General features: G+C 31.3%; 1 long non-coding RNA gene across 3 annotated transcripts in view; it reads right to left on the bottom strand.

The window, feature by feature from the left end:
- LOC127726682 (uncharacterized) overlaps positions 1–26,660 on the bottom strand; it is a 101,487-nt gene continuing 74,827 nt past the window's right edge. For all 3 annotated transcript variants that reach the window (XR_007993639.1, XR_007993638.1, XR_007993640.1), the window contains 3 exons: positions 20,911–20,987; positions 11,811–11,943; positions 1–68 (listed from right to left, as the gene is read on the bottom strand). This is a non-coding gene — a long non-coding RNA (uncharacterized LOC127726682). The remainder of the gene's footprint in view (positions 69–11,810; positions 11,944–20,910; positions 20,988–26,660) is intronic.

The following is a 26,660-nucleotide window of genomic DNA, read 5'->3' on the forward strand; positions in this document are numbered from 1 at the left end:
TGCAGTCGGATTCCTTATATATCTTGAAAGAGGTCATAATCAGAAAAATCCAGTATTTGTATTGTAATCTACAACAGAGATAAAATAATAATGAAACTTACAGCCATTATACACAATATGAGATGATTTTTCGAAAAAGTTAAACTGTGTTTTTAACTGTTGCTTTTGAAAGTACAAGTTACGAGGAGACTTTAATTAATTTATATGTCTGCTAGATGTATCACGATTAGGTTTATATTGTATACCTTTTTATACTGCATCTAGCTGTGCTTATTTCCTAAATATAGTAACAAAGCTATATTTTGTGCAATGTCAATTTCATCATGGATCACATTTTCCACAATCAGGGGTTCATTTAGGGATGAAAATATATTTGAGATTTATGCTACAATTTAAATAGCTATCAATGTATTAATTTAAGTTGCAGTATAAAAACAATATTAGGTCAACGTCAGAAAAATATAAACTTTTTTATATTTGGCACAAAACTGGGGAGGGGCTCATAACAACATCGCCCTTCCCCAGTTTCTCAGCCTCATACAAAAAAGTCTATATTTTTCTGACATTGACCTAATATTGTATATATATTTATAGTGAAACTACTACTGTAAGCCTGTAGTGTGGATTAGTGTCACAAATTTAAATTTGCGATGTCTGTAAGCATAGTTAGTTTTTGTGATTTCCTTGTTCCTGGTTAAGAAAAAATTTCGCAATGGGACATATTTTCAATATTATCTTCATCACCATATAAGGGAAAATATATCCTTTCATCGAGAAATAGTCCCTTACACAGTAGATGAGATTTTTTGTTATCTATTGAGATTCTTCCAAAGGTATTTCTAAATGCATCGTAGAAATATTGCGGATTTACCTCATCAAATTTTAATATTATTCAATCAGAGCAGTCAAGTCACAATGAACTAAATAACATTAAAATAATTTTCCTATTAAGAATTCAACTGGTGTAACCTCAGTTGACCAATAAAAATTACTCCATTACCAAGTATTAACCAAGAATGCCCCATAAAAGTTTAGTATTTCCTGTTATAATATTGGCCAAATGGGAAATCTGTGTACTGGTTATATGACTCAGGGGCTGATCCAGCCATTTTTAAAAGGGGGGTTCGCAACCCAGGATAAAGGGGGGTTCCATCTATATGTTCCCATTCAAATGCATTGATCGTCAAGAAAAAAGGGGGGGGGGGTGTGTTCCAACCCCTGGAACCCCCCTCTGGATCCGCCACTGTGACTTTCAATACATTCAATTAAATTACTCCAGCTTCAAATCAGTAAGGGGGAGGTAACTCATTGTGTAATAAGGGGACGAAGTCCCCTATAACAGTAGAAAAATCAAAAAAAAAAAAAAAAAAAAAAAAAAAAAAAATCGGGAAAATTTCCCGAAATTTTCATTGTACTAATGAACTCAAAATCGTTAACTTTTTTTTTGTAACTTTTTTTAATTCCCGCATTTGCCCAGAAATCTACTTCCTTCTTCCGGTCTCATTTGTCATGAGACTGAGTGAAATATATATTTATCAGTCCAGTAAAATATAGGAAGGAACACAATAACAATTTCATTTCTAATTATTCTTTGATATGAAAAAACGTTACCTGATGATAGCGTTTCTTTGTTTACATTGAATATGACGTCATAACTAAAATAACGTCACAACTAAAATCCCTAACAACAGAACCAAAATCGGAAACGTTACGGTATTTCCGTTTCTTTTTTTAACAGATTTAGAACTTAAAATATGTTTGAATTAAAAAAAAATAATTTATATAGACTTCGTCCCCTTTCACAGGTAATGCCTGCCTCATATTAAATTAAAGGAGGAATATATAATATACATTTTGATTTATACATATGATATCATAGTTTGATATACCCAGTGTTAAGTACATTGTATAGAAAACTGACAAAATATGTATAACATATAAGCTTAATGAGTCATACTTTGCAAAAGTTAATATTTCAAACGGATTTTTGCTGGTTTTTATTTTCAAACATAGGGAAATGTTACATCCTGTAATGATCTGTGCAAAAATAGACGTACTCCATACACATTATCGCTATTATTCCGCCATTACTGGACATCACAAAGGTAACCGTAAAATTTCGACGTCACCAAAGAAAATGTCTGACCCCACAATGGAAAAGTGAATGTTGTATGACGTCTATAGTTCAAGTGTCGCAGAGTCTTGGGTCATTAAGCGTCGCAGATTCCCAAATAGCAATAAGGTCTATTTTAGTACTTGGTATTTAAAAATATAGAAAAGTTAAATTGACAATTAGAAGTGCAAAAATACAAGTACTCCATTGTATTACTTTTTTTTTGGTATTTAAAAATATAGAAAAGTTAAATTGAAAATGGAAGTGCAAAAATTCAAGTACTCCATTTTATTACTTGATATTTAAAAATATAGAAAAGTTAAATTGAAAATGGAAGTGCAAAAATTCAAGTACTCCATTTTATTACTTGGTATTTAAAAATATAGAAAAGTTAAATTGAAAATGGAAGTGCAAAAATTCAAGTACTCCATTTTATTACTTGATATTTAAAAATATAGAAAAGTTAAATTGAAAATGGAAGTGCAAAAATTCAAGTACTCCATTTTATTACTTGGTATTTAAAAATATAGAAAAGTTAAATTGACAATGGAAGTGCAAAAATACAAGTACTCCATTTCATTTCTTGCTATTTAAAAATAGGGAAATGTGAAATTGAGAAATTGGAAGTGCAAAAATACAAGTACTCCATTTTATTTCTTGCTATTTAAAAATAGCTGGAAATGTGAAATTGACAAATTGGAAGTGCAAAAATACAAGTAGTACATTTTATTACTTGCTAAGCAATCAATAATGACCAACAAGTATTAACAATTTCAAACCAGATGTCAAATGATGTATTATTAAATCATTATCGCCTATTACAATTTCTGTTGACAATTCCGATATAAGCTGAAGTGGTTTTGTGGTTTGGCAAAAAACCAGGTTGCAGCCTAAGCAAAATGAAAGTACAACACTTATTGGTATTTGTATTTGGGAAAAACATATGTGAGTTTACTTCAACAACTGCTTACTTTTCCTTTTTAATCACTTAATTTAAGAAACAAGGCACAAATAAAAAAAAACCTTTTTCCAATATCCCCCTTATTGTATCTGTAGAAGAGAATTTAAAACTAAAAAAAAAATTTTGTTCTTTCATTCTCATCAAATTTGAGTAAAATAACAATTAAAAAAAAAAAAAAAACACCATATAATAAAAAAAAAAACATTTAGAGGTCAACAAACAGTCTTCCAATTTAAATCTGGATTAAGGAAAATAATTAATTGAATTCGAAATTAAAATATGTGGAAGCCATAAAAATATTGATGATGAGTTCCATTTCTTTTTAAAATGTACAGTAAATGTAAATCCTGGAGATATACTTTTTTTTATGACATTACCATTGAAAATTGCTCAAATTTTTAAAAGTCAAACATGACTACTTGCCATTGAATGATAAAAAAAATATTAAGTATACTGAATCCATCAACACCAGATGAAATTGGGGCTGTTCATCAAGGTTATGAAAGGAGATCCTATAATGATTGATGGTTTATTATAATTTCATTATTGTAATATGAATGATGTTATCATGTATAGTACCCAATATCTCATTAAATTCAACCTCTTTACCTTTGAGGTGTTTTGCAAAACTGATATTAAATCTTTATTTCTTGCTATGGTAATATATATTTATTTAGAATTAAAATTTTGTCCTTAAAGTAAACTACTAAGTTCAGGGGAAGGGGGCAATATGTCTAAAACATTTAAATAAAAATATAAACCATTAACAACTGGATGTTTTTTTCTCAAAATTATCGCATCATCAGCAAACCATTGGGATCAGAAAACATTGCTTTGTTAATAATAAAAGATTTAGACCATGACCCATGACCCACACCTACACAAGTAATACCATATATACTGATACATGCCCTGTTACATTTAACATCAAAAGACTGGAAACTTGAACAAATTATAGAACAGCTTGTTGACTTGTAGTACATGCAATGTTTACAGTCTGTTGATCAATTATATACACTGAGTCTGCATCATCGACAGACATGAGAAAGTTTTTATAGATTTGAGAACAATGCCCTCTAGTTCAGTTTTTTTACACTTTAGTCTTAAGTACCTCAAGTGACTTTTATTGAATTTTAGAACAATGCATTCTGGACCAGTTTAAGTACATTTAAGTCTTAGTACCTCAACTGACTTTTTGTAGATGCTAGAACAATGACCTCTGGTCCAGTTTAAGTAAACTTTAGTCCTATGGACCTCAAGTGGCTCTGAGACTTATAAACTAGAGAATTGCAACTTAGTGAAATATTGTGATATCATGCAGCCCTCAACATTTTTTAAAAAATATATAAGTAAGTTTTAAAATCATGATTTTCAAAAATTCATTAAATCTTTCGTGCAATATTCTAAAAAGAAATTTTAAGAATTTTATCTAAAAGTTTGTCAGGAATTGTTATTAACTGAAGGCAAACATGGTTTCTTTATATGCACTTATTTAACAGAACTATAATTGTAGTAAAAATATCGGTTGATTGGGGGTGTTTAACATCATTACACTGAGCAACTTTAAATGCTCTCAGTTGGATGGTGTAGTAATAAACTAAGTTATAGACTATGCTATGGGGCCCAAAAATACATCCTTGTTTCATGCCTCCTGGCAGAAAAAAGGAAACGTTTGAAAAATAAATTTTAGTTTTGTAAATATTTTGCATAGACTTTATAGGGAAAGGTTATGGACTTAAACAGTGCTTAACTAAAAATGTATTGACTTTAACCGTGCTTAACTAAACAAGAGGCTCCTAATAGAGCCTGAATCATTCAGCTGTTATATAATTGAAATAATAGGCAAAAAAATCGATAGTTTGTGTAATATTGTCATTTATAAGGGAGCTACCATTTGATTTTTAGGGGGGGGGGGGGGGGGGGGGAGAGCTAGGATGAAAAATTTTGTCCTGCATTTTTTTTTTAGTTGTAATCTCAGTCCTGCATTTTTTTTTTATTAGTTTATTGTGACTTTTTTTAACATAAATTGTCATCCTGCCTTTTTTTTTTTGCAAAGTGTCTCATCCTGCCTTTTTTTTCAAATTTCATCCTTTAGCCCCCCCATAAAAATCAAATGGTAGCTCCATGTTGGCATTCTTATAGATCTTGTTTACCAATTGTTGTACCTATCTATTATTTTCTCAAGATAAGAGGCAAATACACGAAAATTAGAAAAAAAAGTTAAAGGACAATAAATCCTATAAGGAGTCCTCTGATAGTAATGTTCATAATAGAATATTTGTAGATCTTGTATAGCTGATCATTTTTGCTGTTTACAGTTTCTATCTATCAATTATAGTTTTTGAGATTATAGGCAAAAACTCGTAAATTAGTCAAAAATTGTCTATTAAGGGTATTGTTCCTACATCTTTTGTATCTATATTGTGTCATAGATCAAACTTATTCGTTCAGTGTATGTTTACTTGTTTTTGTTTATATGTCTTTTTGATTGAGTTCAATTGATATATCATAGTGTGTCTTTTTATGTTGTAATGATACACTACTGTTTCAGGTTAGGGTGAAGGTTGGCGCCTTTTAAAACATTTAAACCTGCTGCATTTGTATGCACCTGTCCTAAGTCAGTAGCCTGTTGTTCAATGGTTGTCGTTTGTTGGTGTGGTTCATAAGTGTTTCTGGTTTCTAGTTTTTTATATAGATTAGACCATTGGTTTTCCTGTTTGAATTGTTTTACACTTCTAGACATTTCGGGGCCCTTTAGAGCTTGTTGTTCGGTGTGAGCCAAGGCTCCGTGTTGAAGGCTGTACTTTGACCTATAATTGTTAACTTTTCATACATTGTGACATGGAAGGAGAGTTGTCTCATTGGCACTCATACCACATTTTCTTATTTATAGTTACTCCTAGGAGAGTCATCCAATGGGTTTAGCTGATTTAGTATGCAGGGGTATAAAAACATGAAAACATCTTTAATCTACTATTTTTTAGTCAAGTACAGATTATTAGGTCTAGTTTTCCCATGTTTTTTTTTAAATACTTCAGGTACAAATTTATATTAAATATTACAGTACATATATAGATGTCCTTTACTTAAATCTGGTAGGTTTAAACTCAACGTGTATGTCATTATTGACGCCTATTTATCTTCTCGCTAGGATTCGGCTTGGAAAATAATGAGTACATTTACTTCATTTGATAAATCCTGAGTCCTTAAGGAGGCCAATTAATAGCAATGATTTAACAATAAATAAACCTAGGGATATGTTAACACTTTCCAAATTTAGTATTTAATTTTCTATAACAAGAAAGAAACTCGTTAAAAATAACTTTTTTTAAGAAAAGAAATTAATCTTCATTTGGCAAGCTTTCTATACAACCTAATTATTCTAATTATAGAACGGATCTGTGAAAAAATCCTTTCCCAGGACAATTTCTATGCTTAATTACGAATTGACGTGCAGTCTTCTATTCAATTTCAACAAATAGTATTGTAAATGATTGTATTACGCCTAGGTGAATAAACAAGCACTAGATATACCTGAATGACGTACAATTAAAGACGAAACAAAATGACGTGACGTAGTAATTTCAGTATCGTGATTACTTCACAATAGATTAAATCTTCTATATGTTGGGTAGTGACGTTTTACAGGTAACCCTCACATTTAAAAATAATTTGTCTACCCATACGTAACATCAAAATATAATTTGTTTATTCTTTAAACTTTTGGCGTCATATCGTTCATCTGATTAAATAACACTTTAGGCCATGTTTATAAATCAACTTGTTGATTTGATTTTTTAATGAAAATATAGTCTATTTCCAGGACAGTGCATGAAATGAAATGTGAAGTGCTTTTTTCTGGATTAATCCTCTTTTGGAAAACTGCCAAAAACGAAATACAAAGATATATCGTGGATTTCGTGGGTATAGGGAAACAACGAAATTAAATGTTCAACGAAGTACAAAATTATTATAAGTTTGTATGTAGATTTTGACAAAACAATAAAATCAAATATCCACAAAAACTATGTTTTTTCCACAATCCACGAAAATTGGTATCCACAAAAATAAATGAATCCACATTATACCTGAATATGTGAGGCTCTATATGGTGACCATAAGGGACCCAAAATTTTACCACACCAGCTTTTGTGTCTGTCCATCATTAAATAACTTGAATGAAATCTATAGTGTTACTATGTTGTGTTTTGTGTACTGTTGTTTGTCTGTTTGTCTTTTTCTTTTCTAAGCCATGGCATTGTCAGTTTATTTTTGACATATGAGTTTGAATGTCCCTTTGGTATCTTTCGCCTCTCTCTCATGAAAAACATGCAGTATACAGGATACATGTTTTTACTTAATGTCAAGGAATACATATGGAAATCTTGCTAAATTATTTTTTTTATCCTGATTTGCTTTCTTTTCTGGTTAATTTAATTTTTGCATGCCAATTACTTATTTCTATTATGCTGAGCTACTTTTCAGTGCCTTTTCTCCATGTTCTTATCTATGATATGCTATAATCTGTGCTTTTGGTCTATGTTCTTATCTGTGCTTTATGTCTATGCTTTCATCTGTGCTTTTTGTCTATGCTCTTGCCTGTGTTTTATGTCTATGCTCTTATCTGTGCCTTTTGTCTGTTCTTATCTATGATATGCTCTTATTTGTGCTTTTTGACTATGTTCCTATCTGTGCTTTTGTCCATGCTCTTATCTTATTTCTGTGCTCTTTTTGTTTATGTTCTTATCTGTGCTTTTTGTCTATGTTCTTATCTTTGTCTATGTTCTTATCTGTGCTTTTTGTCTATGTTCTTATCTGTGTTTTATGTCTATGTTCTTATCTGTGCTTTTTGTCTATGTTCTTATCTGTGTTTTATGTCTATGTTCTTATCTGTGCTTTTTGACTATGTTCTTATCTGTGCTTTTTGACTATGTTCCTATCTGTGCTTTTGTCCATGCTCTTAACTTATCTCTGTGCTCTTTTTGTCTATGTTCTTATCTGTGCTTTTTGTCTATGTTCTTATCTTTGCCTTTTGTCCATGTTCTTATCTGTGTTTTTTGTGTATGTCTTATCTGTGATTTTTATTGTCTATTTTCTTATCTTTACTTTTTGTATTTGCTCTCATTTATGCACTTATCTTTGCTTTTTGTCTATGTTCTTATCTGTGCTTTTCATCTATAATAGTATCTTTTTGTCTGAGCTCTTTTTGTGCTTGTTTCTAAGTTTTTTTGGGGGGGCTCTTTCGTCTATGCTTTTAATTACGCAGATCTTTGCTTGTATAGTTAGTAGTAAGAGCATCATTTTGTACATTTGTCAGTACACATGTTCTTGGTGTACTGTACTTTGCATCTATCTGTATGTTTTGGTAATTCTACTTCAATGTTAAATATATGACATGCACAATTTTTTACATAATGTAAAGGGTACACTACTGCTAAATTCCTGTTTAATTTGCCATGTTGGGCTATGATTGCAAAGTTTTCTTAAAAGCCTACAAATTTAGAATGTGCTTGGTTTTTCAACTTTACATTTAAAGTGTTTGTAAACGAATGTCAAAAAAATAAAGGATGATAAAATTTAATTACTTGAAATTTGAAATGAACAAGAGGCAGATTTTGCCTCCAGTCAGAAATGAACATTCAAACAAATATGTTATTTTCAAATATGACCCTTTTAACTTTGACATTTAAATAGATAATTAATAATCCAAGGCTAACATAAATTTAAAATCACTGAAGGGTATATATGAACTTTTTAAAGGGGTAGTCTTTTAATGAAAATAATAATATACAATTTCATTTAAACAGTAAACAAGAACTTATGACGAGAAAGCATTACCATTTATGATCACGATTCTGACCTTTAACTGGTGGGAAAAATAAATATTTACAAAATTAAAATGTCCAGCCACATGTGTGAAATCATATTTGTGGAAAAAAAACTTTGCCGTAGGATAAAGCATGTTAGTAAATAAAATTAAAATTATCTGCCTTTCCTTGGGGTAGGTAGATAAAATCAATGGTGACAAGTTAATATTAAATATTCGGTAGATTGCTGTTGTAACCGTGAAAAAAAGCGCTGTAGTATGACTGAAATTCAATTGTTTGCATTGACGTGTTAAAATATGAAACCATAATTTAAAGTACATGTAAACTACTGTTATGTTAAACAAGCTTTTAAAGAGTATTGCATGGCAATGTCAGTCCTCTACTGGCTAAAAATTCATTGTACTGGAAGAAAATGACATAAAAAGTGTGGAAAACTGATTACTTGTGTGTATTTTCTAAGTCCAAGGACCATAACTTTACAAAAAAAATCATCAAAACGGAACAAAATTTGAACTTGATCTATAACTTGTTTAAACTATATAACAAATATCAAATCAATATCTTCAAGCATGACGAAAAAAAGTGTGGAAAACTGATTATTTGAGTGAATTTTCGAAGTCCAAGGACCATAACTCTGCATAAAAATAATCATTTTAATTTGACTAAATTATTAATCCATTATTTTTTTTTCATCTAAGCAGTTATCTCTTTTCTTGCTTTCTAAAAATGTATCTCTTTTTTTTTTTGGCAGTCTAAAAAATTATCCCACTTTTGCTATTTAAAAAAGTATCCTTTTTTTGCAGCTAAGTATCCCCTATTTTGCAATCTTAAGTGTTATCTCCTCTATGGCAACAAATGACAACCACTGAATTAGAGGCTCCTGACTTGGGACAGGCACATAATGTGGTGGGATTATACTAGTTTGGTGGTGCCAAACCCTCCCCTTACATGGATAGTGGTGCAACAGTACAACATAAGAACAAAGTAATAAATCAAAGTACTGAAGTACTGAACATCGGATGACCACAAGTTCTTGAGGATGGTCAAAAGCACTTGTCTCAGAAAAAAAACAACATATCTCTTTACCTGAAACTGAGGTAAATGTGCAGAGATATATTTTTTTCTGAGACAAGTTCGTGCGTGGATGATGAATAAATGACAGGAAATTCATCTTCACCGTAATAACTACATGTATTATATTGTAGTGATACAAATCAGTATACACTGATTTGTTGTTATATATTATATTAAAATAACAGTTACATACATATATGATTTGCATCCATTTGTATATCATTCTATTCTACTATTCTAATAATAGTGCAATGCAAGTGCATGGTGGACACTTTTCTGTAATAATTCGATTTTTCTAAGATTGGATACGAGTAGGCATTCATATTTTCCCGCAAAAACAATTACAGAGTTACCGGTCCTTCAAAACGTTCTTTGAGATATTCTCCCGCATGCTTTAACACAATTTTTCGGTACGTGTGCATTGATATTATCAATGATTTTTTACTTATATATATATATATCTAACTACAAAACATTTTCATATTATTAATTTATGTTGTAAACAAAAATATTTTTATCAGTATTCATTGAAGAGATGTATTTATATCAAACGATAAGGAATGTTATTTTGCATTCGTTTATGTGCGCATATTTATCATGTTTATAGATCGGTTACAAACCCAAAACTAATTTACATAATGGAAATCTAGGCGATAGCAATACATCGGGATGACCTCAAGGTCATCGCGATGTAAAAAAGTACATGTTGTAGTTAGTCCTGTAAAAATTAAAAGAACAAAGGTCAATAATATTTACAGCATTTAGTTGAAATATTGTTTTAGCTGATGGTTTATTTATGAATCTATTCATTTGAAAGTTTATTAAATTAGTTTAAACATACATAATTGAACTGGGAAACATAAGATAAAATTTTACCTAATAGTACAGAAAACTTCCCTTTAGAAAATCATCTGCTTTGGAATTTTGAATAGTAACCTACTTGACAAAACTATAAACAAAATATTTAAATCATGTTCTGACAAAAATCTTGCTATATCATTGGATGAGAGCAACCATATTGTGATATTTCTTAGGAATGATTTATAATTTCGGTCCTTTTCCTTGGGTCAAACACATAATCTTTCATTAATTGACCTCAAAATCAACAAGCTTATTTCCTCGTGTACCATTTTATGAAGTTTTATAAAAATCCCTCATATGTACCTCATATAATCACCCGTTATTCGCAGAAAAAAGAAATTGCACCTCATATTTCTATATTTTCAGCCAATTTTCAGCAGCTTGACTGTGGACCTAGTTATTGATACGGTTTCTCCCATTCCCGCAATCTTTCATCTATCTTAAGTAACAGCTATCTTGAAAATTGACATATTGACCCAAAAATCATCAGGCTTCTTCCCAGTCCCCATATATTACAGTGATATAAGTTTCAATTCATTTGAACAAGGGGAACTCAAGATTTCATCCAGAGAGCATTTGTGTCTGACCAAAAGCAGACAGATCGACAGATTGACAGACAAGGTGACAACTTTGTGATTCAATCTTTTTACAAAGCATTATATATAAAAAACACTTGATATACTATTTTTTTAAGAAGAGCATTATATATAAAAACAAGAATGTGTCCAGTTGACTGTGAAATTTGGGTAAAACCTCTAATTTGGCATTAAAATTAGAAAGATCATATCATTGGGAACATGTGTACTAAGTTTCAAGTTGATTGGACTTCAATTTCATCAAAAACTATCTTGACCAAAAACTTTAATCTGAAGCGGGACAGACGGACGAACCGATGGAAGGGCGAACGGATGCACAGACCGAAAAACATAATGCCCCTAGGTGGGGCATAAAAACCACTTGTTTTAATATTTACCATGACACTGTTATTCATGTTGAAACCATTTCTTTCTACTGTTAACTCATGTCAGAATGATCTCCCCTACATGCACTTTTCACCATTTACACTCTTCGGTCAATTAATCAGGAAACAGTTCTCATTTTTTCTTCTGTAAAAAGAAAAAAAACAAGACCTTGAACCAAAAAATAATAACATCAATTTTCATAGAAATTTTTGAACTGACATTGAATTTTTCCCATTATTTTAGATTCCAATCCTTCCTAATTTGCCAGATAATCCGTCAAAGATTACAAAGTACATCTGAAGCAATTACGGAGTAAAAATTTGCTTCAAGCATTTTATGATCATATCCCACTCATTTATATATGTTACAACATATACAATTATTGCAAACTGATTTATAAAATCCCTAGTAGCACATAGTAATCAATTTCTACTGTCATTTTTCATAATTTGAAAATTATTTTTCTTTCCTCTACGCTGAGGGATACATTGGTGATAAAATGGTCTATTCTTTCCAGATCAAACCTTGTTATATTCATTTTTTATTATATAAATTTTAAATGTGATTCTTGAACAGACACCCTCATTATACATTATGTCTCCTCTACAGAGAGTACTTAAAATCTCTTTATAATAATGCCTGAATATCTCTTTTAATTCTCATATTTTTTTTTTTAATTTGACATTTATGATTTCTGTCTTTAGACTTTTTAATTAATACTATGAAGTAAGAAACAATTGTCTGCATTCATTATTCAAATAATAATATTAATCAATGGATAAAAATATGACTCCCATAATGCAATTTTCAGGAAAGCTATAAATAAAGAATGCAATCATAATCTTAGATGTTAGTGATACAAATCTCATCGCATTTATCACAATAAAACCATCACAAACATTTCCAAACTTACAGTAAATTATCTTTTTATTGCCCATAGATTGTCTTTTCTTTATATTCTTGCAGTCCTTTACACGATTCTCCTTTCAAAACATATAAAATCAAGCTTTTGAGAAAAAGATGGTACAATGGGCAAAGAAAGGAAATGTGCCTTGTAATACCAAAATCATCTATGGACCCCTTTAAAAATAATTTGAAATCTTTTTTCCCTACACTGAGTTTTAGGGTTTAACTTTATAACAACCTTATCATGACCAGAATGTTATTCAAAGTTTTAAGATGTATCACTTTCAAAATTGCTGTAATAAAATATGAAAAACTTTAACAGTCACCAAAAAAATCACAAAAGTTATATCATCTTATTTATTTATCACCTAAGAATTAACATAATTTTGACAAGATTGAAGAATGTTATGTATAAATAGGTATAAGGTTGCTTGGGTTCACAATAAACTAATGTTCTACTTCTTTCTACTGCAGTTGCCTTTAATTCAAGTGACTTTCTTACATAATGGTCCTCGTCTGTCTCATTAGGGGAGGTGAGGAGACCGAGTGGTCTTAAGTAATCGTACTACTGTATCACTAGCCTGTCAACACTGAGGTTGTGAGTTAGAATCCCACAGGTGGCAGGTGCGCTTGACTCCAATCTTAAATTACTAGGATTTACGGTTTTCCTACTGAAGGTCGGTGGTTCTCTCGGAGCGCTCCAGCCTCCTCCACCAATAAAAACTGACTGTCACGAAATAGCACAAAAGTGTTGAAAGTGGTGTTAAACACCAAATAAACAAATCAATCTGTCTCATTAGATTAATTGATTGGTGTTTAATGGTTGTGCTCATTGTTGAAGGCTGTATGATGACCTATAGTTGCTAACTTCTACGTCATTTAGTCTCTGGTGGAGAGTTGTGTCATTGGCAATCATACCCCATCTTCTATCTTTATATTACCTTAATCATGGCAGCCATTTTATTAGGTCAAGGAAGCTACAGTACCCAGAGAGAACCATCGATTGACCTTCAGCAGGAAAAGTGGTCATCTTGGTCAAATAAGAATTAGAATGCTTGGATGAAGATATACTTCTATCATGTTTTCAATTGCCAAATAATCTCTCTCTGGAAAATCTTTGCTTGTTATGTTATCTACTGAGATGTAAGGTACCTGTATATCAAAGAAACAGCAACTCAATGAAAAAAAAATGCATCTAGAAGTTGATGGACAAATTTTCTTACTGAGTTAAAATTTGTTGCAAACAATTGTCATACATTATTAGTGACAAACTGGAATTGGAATTCCTGAAAATCATTCATGCATGGAACTGACTGCTGTTTTAAAACTTTATATATATTTTACTTTCAACACCAGCTATGATTCAGACAGGAACAATTTTTAAAGTGATCTATGAACAAAATGTTTGGTGAACTTTCCTAATTATAATTAGTAACAACAAAGATCAAAAGAAAATTATCATTACCAAAAAAAGTCTATATATAGGTTATATTATGTCATGTTAAGATATGATGTCCATTCTAATATCCTAATTATAGATGAAATCTAATTAAATGAGAAATCATTGTGTATCTGTTTTAAGTGCACAATTTTTGATAACATCTACAATGCATCAAAATTACTGTATCTGCACAACATGCACATTTTCTTTACATTTATTAACAATTTATTTCTGTCAAATAACATTGGGAATCCATGTAAATATGCAATACACATTCAATATCTGGTTCTAACATACCTGTGGCTTAACCCTGCACTTCCTTTCCACTTGAATGACATTGTCAAGTTGGGGCCTTTGGCCTATTATAGCTTTCTTAGGTATAGGCATACATGTTCAGTGTCGACATACCTTGAACGGTTGAAACCTACATTTGGTCTCTGGTGGATAGTTGTCTCATTGACACTCATACCACATCTTCTTATATCTATATACATGTTCAGTGTTGACATACCTTGAACAGTTAAACCCTACATTTGGTCTCTGGTGGATAGTTGTCTCATTGGCAATCATACAACATCTCTTATTTTTATTAAAATGTTCAGTGTTGACATACCTTGAATGGTTGAACCCTACATTTGGTCTCTGGTTGATAGTTGTCAGCATTGGCAATCATACCACATCTCCTTGGTCTCTGGTGTATAGTTGTCAGCATTGGCAATCATACCACATCTCCTTGGTCTCTGGTTGATAGTTGTCAGCATTGGCAATCATACCACATCTCCTTGGTCTCTGGTTGATAGTTGTCAGCATTGGCAATCATACCACATTTCCTTGGTCTCTGGTGAATAGTTGTCAGCATTGGCAATCATACCACATCTCCTTGGTCTCTGGTGGATAGTTGTCAGCATTGGCAATCATACCACATCTCCTTGGTCTCTGGTTGATAGTTGTCAGCATTGGCAATCATACCACATCTCCTTGGCCTCTGGTGTATAGTTGTCAGCATTGGCAATCATACCACATCTCCTTGGTCTCTGGTTGATAGTTGTCAGCATTGGCAATCATACCACATCTCCTTGGTCTCTGGTTGATAGTTGTCACCATTGGCAATCATACCACATTTCCTTGGTCTCTGGTTGATAGTTGTCAGCATTGGCAATCATACCACATCTCCTTGGTCTCTGGTTGATAGTTGTCAGCATTGGCAATCATACCACATCTCCTTGGTCTCTGGTTGATAGTTGTCAGCATTGGCAATCATACCACATTTCCTTGGTCTCTGGTGGATAGTTGTCAGCATTGGCAATCATACCACATTTCCTTGGTCTCTGGTGGATAGTTGTCAGCATTGGCAATCATACCACATCTCCTTGGTCTCTGGTGAATAGTTGTCAGCATTGGCAATCATACCACATCTCCTTGGTCTCCGGTGGATAGTTGTCAGCATTGGCAATCATACCACATCTCCTTATTTTTATATAGAAGGAATACTATAATGGTGTATAAACTCAGGACACAAAATTATTACACACTTTCATTACTGTTCTTCATCTCAAAGTTACACTGAAGCCACACTTACCTCTACGAAATATCCCAGCTGGAATCTTAGACAGAATCATGTAGGAATCTGTCCATATTTTCCTACTTGGAATTTTATTTTAACCAAAGAGTTATTATATTGCGATAAATTTGCATATTCCTGCAGGAATGTAGCAGGATTCATACCCGAAAAAATGTGACAAATTTTAATTATCAGGCTGCACATAGGACTTATAAGAGCAGAATTTTTTGCTTTTTGTGGATGATGCTACACCTGTGCATTATAAAGAACACAAATTCTGGATGATATAATCAACAAATTAAATAAAATTGAGAATGGAAACAGGGAATGTGCCAAAGAGACAACGACAAAGTGCAGAAAACAGCCCAAGGCCACCAATGGGTCTTCAACACAGCGAGAAAATTCTGCACACGAAAGCGGGCTTCAGCTGGCCCCTAAACAAAAATGTATACTAGTTCAGTGAAAATTGACATCACACTAAACCCAGAAACATATAAATGAACTAAAATTAAAACGAATACTCACAGTAAACCAACTTATTTTCATGGAAACTTTTGTGCTTAACCATTTCTATATAAAAAATAAGTTTTTGTGCTTAGCCTTTTCTATATAAAATAAGTTTTTTGTGCTTAGCCTTTTCTATATAAAATAAGAAGATGTTTTATGATTGCCAAGGAGACCAATGACATAGAAGTTAACAACTATAGGTCACAGTACAACATTTCTAGCTGAATTCTAACCAATTTACTTTTTGCATTGTTGTTGTCTTTGTTTGTGTATTCATATAAAATAAGATCCAAGTTTGAAATGTATTTATCTACTTGCTAATAAGTCCCAATAATTAGTTAGGTGTCAGTATTTATACAGTTTGAACTTAAGCATAAGTCCCAATAATTAGTTAGGTGACAGTATTTATACAATATGTACTTAAGCGTGTAGTCAGAACAAACTTCGAAACGGGAGTGATGTTGCTTTGCTAAACTATCAGTAGTGTAGTGTAGCATTAGGACGTTACCACTGTTTTGGAGTTTGGGTACCGAACACCCAAGGGAGTTAACTCTTTAAAAATCAGCTGAACATTACATACTCTAGGTAAAGAGAAATCAAGCTTCTCAATGATCAAAATTAGTGTTTGTCAAACTGCTATATATCCAATGAAATTATTGCTGTAAATTATGTAGTTCAAATTTCTTGAAATATTTATATTTTTTCAACAGGTCGAAATAAATATTTTGTCAACATTTTATTAAAATTAAACAAGCCAAATCTATTTTAAACCCCTTAAATAGCTTTCAATCAATATATCATAGGTTCATATAGAATTATTTTCTTATTTGAACCATAAATCTACACTTTTATCAAAAAAAAAAATGAATTAAGCAATTCAATGACAAAAAATACAAAATAAAACACAAAACAAAAGAACAATAATTGTTTCAACCTCTTGCAAAAATACTCTAACAGGAGCAGGCCTTGTAAGACCCCTTTTTGGCCCCAAAATATAGCATTTTTACAAATTTGTTAAAAATATAAACTTTAGCTATTAATTGGAAAGAAGAATACTTTTGTTACATAAATATGGGCTGTTTTTGACAGTACAATGCACATACGTCAGGTACAAGCATCATTAATTCATGCAAAATTACTGAAATCTTCACAATTTTAGAATTTGTGCTAATATTTAGACGTTTTTTGTCTATAATGGAAGTGGCCGCATTTGTGTTCTGTCTTTTAATATTTCAATATATGTTGTATTTGATGATATTGCATAACATATATAAAGGTTGAGACTGAACACCAATGCGGCCACTTACATTTTTGACAAAAACCATCTGAAAAGTGACGTTTTATGGCATATTTGATAGATTTTTCATATCTAAGCTTAAATTTAAGCGTCTGTAATGACCAAATCAGTTCTTATCTTTTACATAAACTAATTGAATCGACTGAAGTAGATACTTAAGTGTTTTAAAAATGTCAAAAATCTTTCATCAGATGTACTTTAAATTTTAGGCCAAAATTAGCCCTTACCTTACCTTCTCCTTTTCCAAAATCATACAAATATATAGAAAATAGCCAGACCTGACTATAGTTTAAAATTTAAGTAATTACATGATCCATTCAACTTGCTCACAAGGGAAAAAATAACCTTGAACCAAAACTATTACTTTATTCAATTACCAATGAAAAATATGTTACAGTGATGTCAAATTACAAATTCATTTACAACTACCGTTAGACAAAATGAAAATATTATTAAACTAAATTAGTCAATTTCACATTGAAACATGAGGAACCTTTAAAATAATCAGATTATTGTCATGTAAATAGTTTATTTTTACAATTTAATCCAATCAAGTTCCTGTTATAAGAAATAAATTACATTATCTGAGCATATATAAATTTAACCTTACTATGAATGTACACAATATTAGCAAAGCTAATAATCGGCCACTCAACTAATTTACTTTGCAAACTTGACATATATCTCTTGATCTTGTAGCAGAAAATTATTTACCTATCCTGGAAATAAAATGAGATCTTTGATGTAAATCAGTTAGACAGTAACCCAAAGAACAAAAAAATCAGAATAGATAAAATTGAGTTTGGAAACGGGGGATGTATCAAAAAGACAACAACTCTACCAAAGAGCCGAAACCAGCTCAAGGCCACCAATGGGTCTACAACACAGAGAGAAAATCCCGCAACCAGAGGCTGGTTTTAGCTGGCCCCTAAACAAAAATGTATACTGGTTCAGAGAAAATGGATGTCAGACTAAACTCCGAAACATATAAATGAACCAAAATAAAAAAAAAAACATACAAGACTAACAAAGGCCAGAGTTTCCTGACTTGGGACAGGTGCAAAAATGTGGCTGGGTTAATCATGTTTTATGAGATCTCAACCCTCCCTATACCTCTTGCCAATGTAGAATAAACAAACAAACAACAATACACACAATAAAACTCAGTTTAAAAGAAGTCTGAGTCCGATGTTAGAATAGGTAACAGAAGAATCTAAACAAAATGACAATGATCAACATAAATTAACAAAGGACTACTAGCAGTTACTGACATGCCAGCTCCAGACTTCAATTAAATGGAGGAGTAGGATCTGCTTACCCTCCTGGAGCACCTGAGATCACCCCCAGTTCTTGGTGGGGGTTCCTGTTGCTCAGTCTTAAGTTTTCTATGTTGTGTTTTGTGTACTATTGTTTGTCTGTTGGTCTTTTTCTTTTTTAGCCATGGTGTTGTCACGTTTATTTTTGACTTATGAGTTTGAATGTCCCTTTGGTATCTTTCAGAGGCGGATTTAGGGGGGGGGGGGGGGGGGGTAGGGCCCCCCCTTTTGTTTGAAAAATTTGGTTGATTATATAGGGAATCACTGGAGCATGACTGGAGCAGGCCCCCTCTTAGGCAGTCAGTGGGCCCCCACTTATGAAAATTTCTGGATCCGCCACTGTCTTTCGCCTCTCTTTTTAAACTAATTAAAAGATGTTTATTTTTTACATTCTTTCGTCTTCAGTGGATTAATGTCAACTTGTTGTCATACCGCATTTCCTTGTTTTCATTAAAGGAACAAATGTATGCAAAAAACAGCTCCAGATAAAGTAGTAGGGGAGATAAGGCCCTTATTTGGCCCAAATATTAGTGCAAATTGAAAATACATATTCCTTGATTCGTTCTAAACTACCCTAGGGTACAAGGTCACTTAGGTGTTCAGAAAATAAAAACAAATTTCACATATAATGAGTAACTATGGCTACACACCATGAAGAAATTTGTATATTGTCTCAATGTAAGTTTAATGAAAGCAGTGCTTTCAAAGCACATTTGGCAAAAGCCCTTTAATAAATATTATATTTTAGTTTACTAGAACAATTAACACTTTTTCAAAACTTTTTTTTTTTTTTAAATAAAACATTTATTCAAATTCTACAATGACCTGGTTGTTTTGTTTTGTTCATATCTACACTATTGAATTTTGATTTAAAAACCAAATTTTATAGTCACTCAAACTATTTACTCATTTGATTTTCATTTTCCAGTTAGAATAAATTAAGTTATGAAAGCAAATAGGTTATGGCTTTAATGACACTTTTCCAAATTGTCCCCAAAGCAAGGTGGCAAAGTTTCAATTTATAACTACTGCGACATAATTTTTTTATAGATCACCCTGTGGCATTCATTCAAGTGTGACCACCCACTATACCTTACCTTACTCAAGGCTGTTTAAAAAAAAAAAACATGACCTTTAACATTTCATGAATAAAATTCAATACTAGTTTATTTTGTATTCAAATAAAAGGCTTTTGTGTCCTTTTCGTGTTAAGGGAGATCAAGTTTCTTTATGTCACTATAAGTGTTATGAACAGTATGATAGGATATTTTCTTTACGTCAGGAGGAAAGATATACGTAATTCTAGCTCAATCAAGAAAAATATGACTGGTTAATGAACCTCTCCCGACAACAAATAATTTTCCCATTCTATCGAAAAGACATGCATTGTGTTAAAAAAGAAAAGATTTCTTCACAAGTATAGTTTAGTAAGGTGAACTTGTTTTTGGACCTCTTATGAAGGTAAATAATTTCCCCATTCTACCAAAAGAAATGCATTGTGTTACATTTCTAATAGAAAAGAAAAGATTTCTTTTCTAATGTATAGTTAAGTAAGATGAACTTGTTTTTGGACCTCTCGATCATGGTATTAAATAATTTTCCCTTCTATCAAAAGTTTCACATTGTGTAAGAAAAGAAAAGATTTCATCTAAAGTATAGCTTGTTATTGAACCTTTCATGACAAAAATAATTTTCCCATTTTACAGAAAAAGAATTACATTGTGTTAGAAAAGAAAAGATGTCACAATTTAGTATAATAAAGTAAGATGACCTTATTATTAGACATATCCTGACAAAAAATTATTTTCCCATTCTACTGAAAAGAAACCCATTGTGTAAAAAAAGAAAAGATCTCATCACAAGTATAGTTAAGTAAGATCAACTCGTTATTGAACCTCTCACGACAGTAAATAATAACCCCACTATGCCTGTCGGCCAGTTTTAGAAAAGAAAAGAAGATATATTTACTATTGTATAGAAGTCATTATTTGACATCCACTTTTGTATAAGTTAAATTTTGACATTCACTCAAATTTCATCTCAACACTTGTAGTATTAAAGAAAATACAACCACAATACCTACGTGATTCCGAAATCTTTCTTTTCATCTTAACAGCAATACTTAATCGTACCATTCTGTAATATACACAGTTACTCAACCTGAAAATAATAAGTTGATTGTTAAAAAGAAAATTAAACAAACAAGGCTTTCGAAATAAAAAATAAAAAAGTTTTACAGAATACTGGTATTTCGGTGAGAAGTGCAAAAATAGATTTGGTGGTCTCCCTGACTCAAAGGCTTGGGGATTGCAGGGGTATTCATAACTCACCATTGCAAATTATTGTCATTTATTAAATTTTTTTTTAACAGTCTGTTGTATTACTTTCAAAAGTATTCTGGATAAATGAGCTTCATCACAAATGTTGAGTTAGATATTCAGCAAATGAACATGATTGATCCTAATGGAGTAATAATTTCCTCCCCACTACTTAGGGTCATAAAGAAAGGACACTATGGCTGACAAAAAATATGATCTTTCAATGTTTCTCTGTATATTTAAGATGCAGTTCTAAAATTACTTTGGGTTGACAAACTGTCTCATTTCATGATCTGTTTTTTATTTGTTTTTTTTTTTTTAGAGCAAGTTCAAAAACAAGCTTCAGTTCTCAACCGCTTTTCTAAACATTACCATTTTTTTCTAAAGCAAGTTCAAAAAACAAGCTTGCAGACATAATCAAGTGTTTTCTTTTTAAATACATCTGTTTTTTTTTAAAAAGCAAGTTCAAAAACTAGCTTCAGTTCACAAGCATTTCTGATTTTCCAAATTATTATGAATTCTAGCATTGATCTAGAATATCAGACAAAAGCTGTCAATATGTTACAAAAAATTACACTGGTTATTAAAAGATAATCAAATAACTTTTTAAAAATATGTTTAAAGCATTATTTCCAAGTTGGCAGAGTGGTCTAACTTGTGCTGGTAATAATGAAAATTAACATGTTGTTGCTGCTCAATGTTGCTTAAATTAAACAATTTCAGTTAAAATCCTGTTGCGGGAATGATTAAAATTTTGCATTTGAAAAAATGCAGTGAGTAACATTCATGTTTCTGACAGAAAAAAACTATTTACATATTTTACAGTCCAAGCCAAAGATTAAACCTGGTAAAAAATTCACTTAGGCCCTTAACACTGACAGTACATATTTGTAGTTTAAGCTTGTCGCGATGTTTGGTGTCATGGCCTAGATGCCCTTATTGCTTCGTTGTAATTTGTTCTCTGCTTCTTTTGATGCAATGTAAATTACAAATAAAGTAACTTCAGAAATTTTGTGAAGTTTTTCAAATATCACAATAATAAATGCATTTCTGTTTTGTATTGAATTGTAATTGTAATTGTAAGAATTGTATTGTATTGTATTGTATTGTATTGCATTGTGTTGTTATTGTATTGTAATTGTAATTGTAATTGTAATTGAATTGAATTGAATTGTATTGTATTGTATTGTATTGTATTGTATTGCATTGTATTGTATTGTATTGTATTGTATTGTATTGTATTATATTGTATTGTATTGTATTGTATTGTATTGTATTGTATTGTATTGTATTGTATTGTATTGTATTGTATTGTATTGTATTGTATTGTATTGTATTGTATTGTATTCAGGCATTGGTATTGATATTGTATTGTATTGGTATTCAGGTATTGGTATTGTATTGGTATTGTGTTGGTAATGTATTGTATTGCATAATCCATTTCATGTTAGTGCAACAAGTTCTGCATATAAGCAAAGCATCATAAAAATCAAAGAGATACATGCATTTAGTATTGCCAATCTTTTGACAAACAACAGTCCAATGACCATATATAAGAAGATGTGGTATGATTGCCAATGAGACAACTATCTATCCAAGTCATAATGTGTAAAAAGTAAACAATTATAGGTCAAAGTACGTCTTTCAACACAGAGCCTTGGCTCACACTGAACAGCAAGCTATAAAGGGCCCCAAATAGACTAGTGTAAAACAATTCAAACAGGAAAACCAACAGTCTAATCTAAATAAAAAACGAGAAACACTTATGAACCACACAAACAAACGACAACCACTGAACAACAGGCTACTGCATGCATTCAGTATTACCAATCTTTTGACAAACAAGTCCAATGACTGCATGCATTCAGTATTACCAATCTTTTGACAAACAAATCTAATGACTGCATGCACTCAGTATTGCCAATCTTTTGACAAACAAATCCAATGACTGCATGCTTTCAGTATTGCCGATCTTTTGACAAACAACAGTATGATAAATGAAAGATTAATTAATGTAATTCCAATTCATATGATGTAGTTAAATGTCACTGTTTAAATCATTGCATTGATCATCCTATTTACAATTTTCCCATTAATAAAAACATTACTGAATTTAGAGTGTGTAATTGGAGATTTGGGTGTATATAATGTCAAGGAGACAGCAACCCAAGTGAATTTACAATATGTGTATTTAGAGATGTGGGCTTATATAATGTCAAGGTGACAGCAACCCAAGAACACAAATAACCAATAGAGAAATGTAGGTCAATATACACAGTCTTCAACAATAGACAAGTGTCTATACAATATATACATTTCAAAGTGCCACGTCTTTGTAAGAATCAGGCAATTTAGAAGAATTAAAAAAATGGCTGAAAAAAATAGCACACATAACCATACTATTTTGGAGTTACCCTCATCCTGAGTTAGAAATGGTAGGTCTTTCGTTACTGTGTGTTTGGTAATTCAAAGAAATCTCTAGATAAGTTTTGGTTAGAACGATAGCAAATTAAGGATTAGGGTTCCTTAATTGTTAATTTCTAGTGCATTTCAACTAAAGTTTATCTGGAAATACCACAAAAGGAATAGGAAACAAATGTTATATTTGTGCATCAATATACATTGTGAGTAAGGATGTTAGCTCCTCTTGTTTTTGAATTTTGACAGATTTTCGGAATCCTCTTGTTTTATCCATGTTTGGCCATTAAATAATTTTGTCCACTAACCCCTACTTTTCTTTTCAAAATTTGATTACATTTAGTTTAAAAAGCCATATTTGAAAATCTTATAAAATCCTTATTATTTTTTCATTGTTTTTGAAAGAAAAAAAGGTGCCAATGTTAAATATATGAAAAATCTAGAGAGAATCGTTTCCGGCCAAATTTTCAAAGGCTTATATCTCGAAAACAAGCACACGGACCCTTCATCTTTTTCTGCTTTTTTAGTTCCTTTATCTATATACTATCAATTTATAACAGTCTTTTAAAAAGCTTGTTATTTTGAAACAGAGTAGCAAACATCCTTAATGTACTGTCAATTCAGAAATTATTGCGTGCATTTATTATTGCGATTTTGTCATTTTAGACTAAAATGGGATTTTAATTTTTGTGATATTAAGAAAAATCCTGTTTAATTCATATAAAAAATTTCAAAATGCAAGTTAAAATTATTGCGATTATAACCCTGTCGCATTTTTCGCAATAATAAAAACATCGCAATAATTTCTGAATTTACAGTACTTGTCACTAACACATATAGAGCTGGATATTTTTTTAATAATAGTTCACAAGGTAACAGTCAACTGAAACCAAATTTGTCACCTCATCAGTGTTTTGTATGCTGTTGTCTTTTAGTCTAATTTTTCTTTTTTTGCCATGGTGTTGTCAGTTTATTTTCAACTTATGAGTTTGAATATCCCTTTGGTATCTTTCGCCTCTCTTTTATCAGAAATCTAGCCGGCCAGTTTTTGCTCTAAATCTTTTATGCTGCATGCTTAATGAATAAGCAGCAAATGCTATCTATTTCAAAGTCATGAATGACCTGGCTGAGGGTTGTAGCCATGACTGCCTGCATTCAAACAAGCAATCCTCCACAAAAACATCTAGACTGTAATATTTTTCCAAGAATAATACCTAGTTTTAACTTTTGCTTAATCACTGTGGCTTTTCTATAGGCAATGCATTACAAACATTTTGCCAGGCCAACTGATGATCATGGCCAAGGTTACCGGTATTTGCAATTGGCCTAAAACTATAAAACAATTCAAACCAGTAAAAAACCAATGACCTAATATTGGACAAAAACATCAATGAAAAACAGATATGACAGACAGCAACTAATGATCTAATATAAATGCTGCCAAAAAATTGTATAAAACTCATTCATTATAATAAATTATATATATTCTATACTCCATGAATGGCATATAGACAATTCTCCTAATGGTAACCTATATTCAAAACATAAAAATGTTGTTTTTCTCACAATAAATATTTCTTTTGAAGTATATCACAAAAGAATAGGTGTAATTATCAATAAAATACTCATAAATACTGTATTACATTGTTTTATGTGTATTTTACTGTTCTATATATCAATAGCTGACATTTGCAAAATAATTTCATGAATTAGCATTTTCTGAGATATTCACTGCAGTATCAATGAAGCAGTGCTTCCAACAATGTCAAAGATTTGATCAATGTTTTTTATAGGAAGATGGGATATAGATGTCAAAGATGGGTATCAATGCAATAATTCTGAACAAAAATTACTTTATAAATGAAAGTATATATGTGTGTCCTTCCTCAGGGACTTATATCACAGGTCAATATATTAGTCCTAGGTCCTTCAATAAATATCTCTTAAGGGGTACCCAACACTTTGCCGGAAATAGATTTGGCTTGTTTAGTTTTCATAAAATTTTGACAAAATATTTATTTCGACCTGTTGACAAAAATATGAAAAAATTCAAGTAATCTGAACCACACAATTTATAGGAATAATTTCAATGGATATATAGCAGTTTGACAAACACTAATTTTGATTTTTGATTTCTATATATGAGCTGTGTGGATAGAAATCAACCTTATATATAAATGCAAATGAATATCAATACATCTGTTTTCTTTCGAGTTGTAAAAATCACTCTATATGCAAAGTGTGTAACTGTTTGAAAATTGATATTACAACCCTACAAATCAGACCAAAATTCATCTTTAAATATGTATTGCAATGTTCAAGAATCAAAGTCTTTTTAATTATAGGTGCACTTGCATTAATTTAGGTTGATTTCTATCCAACGCAGTTCATATACTAATAGTATGTGATTAAAACATTCAGCTTATTTTTAAAGAGTTAACTCCCTTAGGTGTTCTGTAACCCTTTAAGGTACAATTCATCTGATATATTTAGATATGAGATAGAAGCAATTCACTCTCAACAGAGAATATACAAATGACTTATTAAATCTAAAAGGCAAATCTAGAATGGCAGGGTTGGAATTTTGGTCTTACCTCCCTTTCTTAAATAAGTTCTTTTTAATCATGTAAAAATCAACTTTTATTTAAAGTTAGGGTTGGAACCTTCACCTCCTTAAAGTATCCACAAAAATGTAATTTTTCTAATATCCACAAAAAAATTGGTACCATGAACGAAACAAGATGAATCTACTGAATCATACTTGCATGTCTGGTTTAGGTTATAAACTGTGCTACATTTAACATATCACATGAATAAAGTTTTAGATGAGAAAATTCTCTATCAATATAATCATGGACCCAAGGCATGAAATACAGCTTTCACCAGATGCTACTCTTCAGTTTTTTTTTTCTGTACTCCTTCATCCGGTTTTGTCTATTGAATTTTAAACAAACAAAAATACATTTCACCTATCCTTAGGAAATATATTAAAATGCATTGACGTCAAATAATCTATAATAGGATACAGTTTTCTGTAAATGTGATCGTAAAAAGAAAATGAGACAAACAAAGCAAAATAAATTTATAATGCACAATT

This window comes from Mytilus californianus, unplaced genomic scaffold (genome assembly GCF_021869535.1).
Source record: "Mytilus californianus isolate M0D057914Y unplaced genomic scaffold, xbMytCali1.0.p SCAF_18, whole genome shotgun sequence".
In the NCBI taxonomy this organism is placed as follows: domain Eukaryota; kingdom Metazoa; phylum Mollusca; class Bivalvia; order Mytilida; family Mytilidae; genus Mytilus; species Mytilus californianus.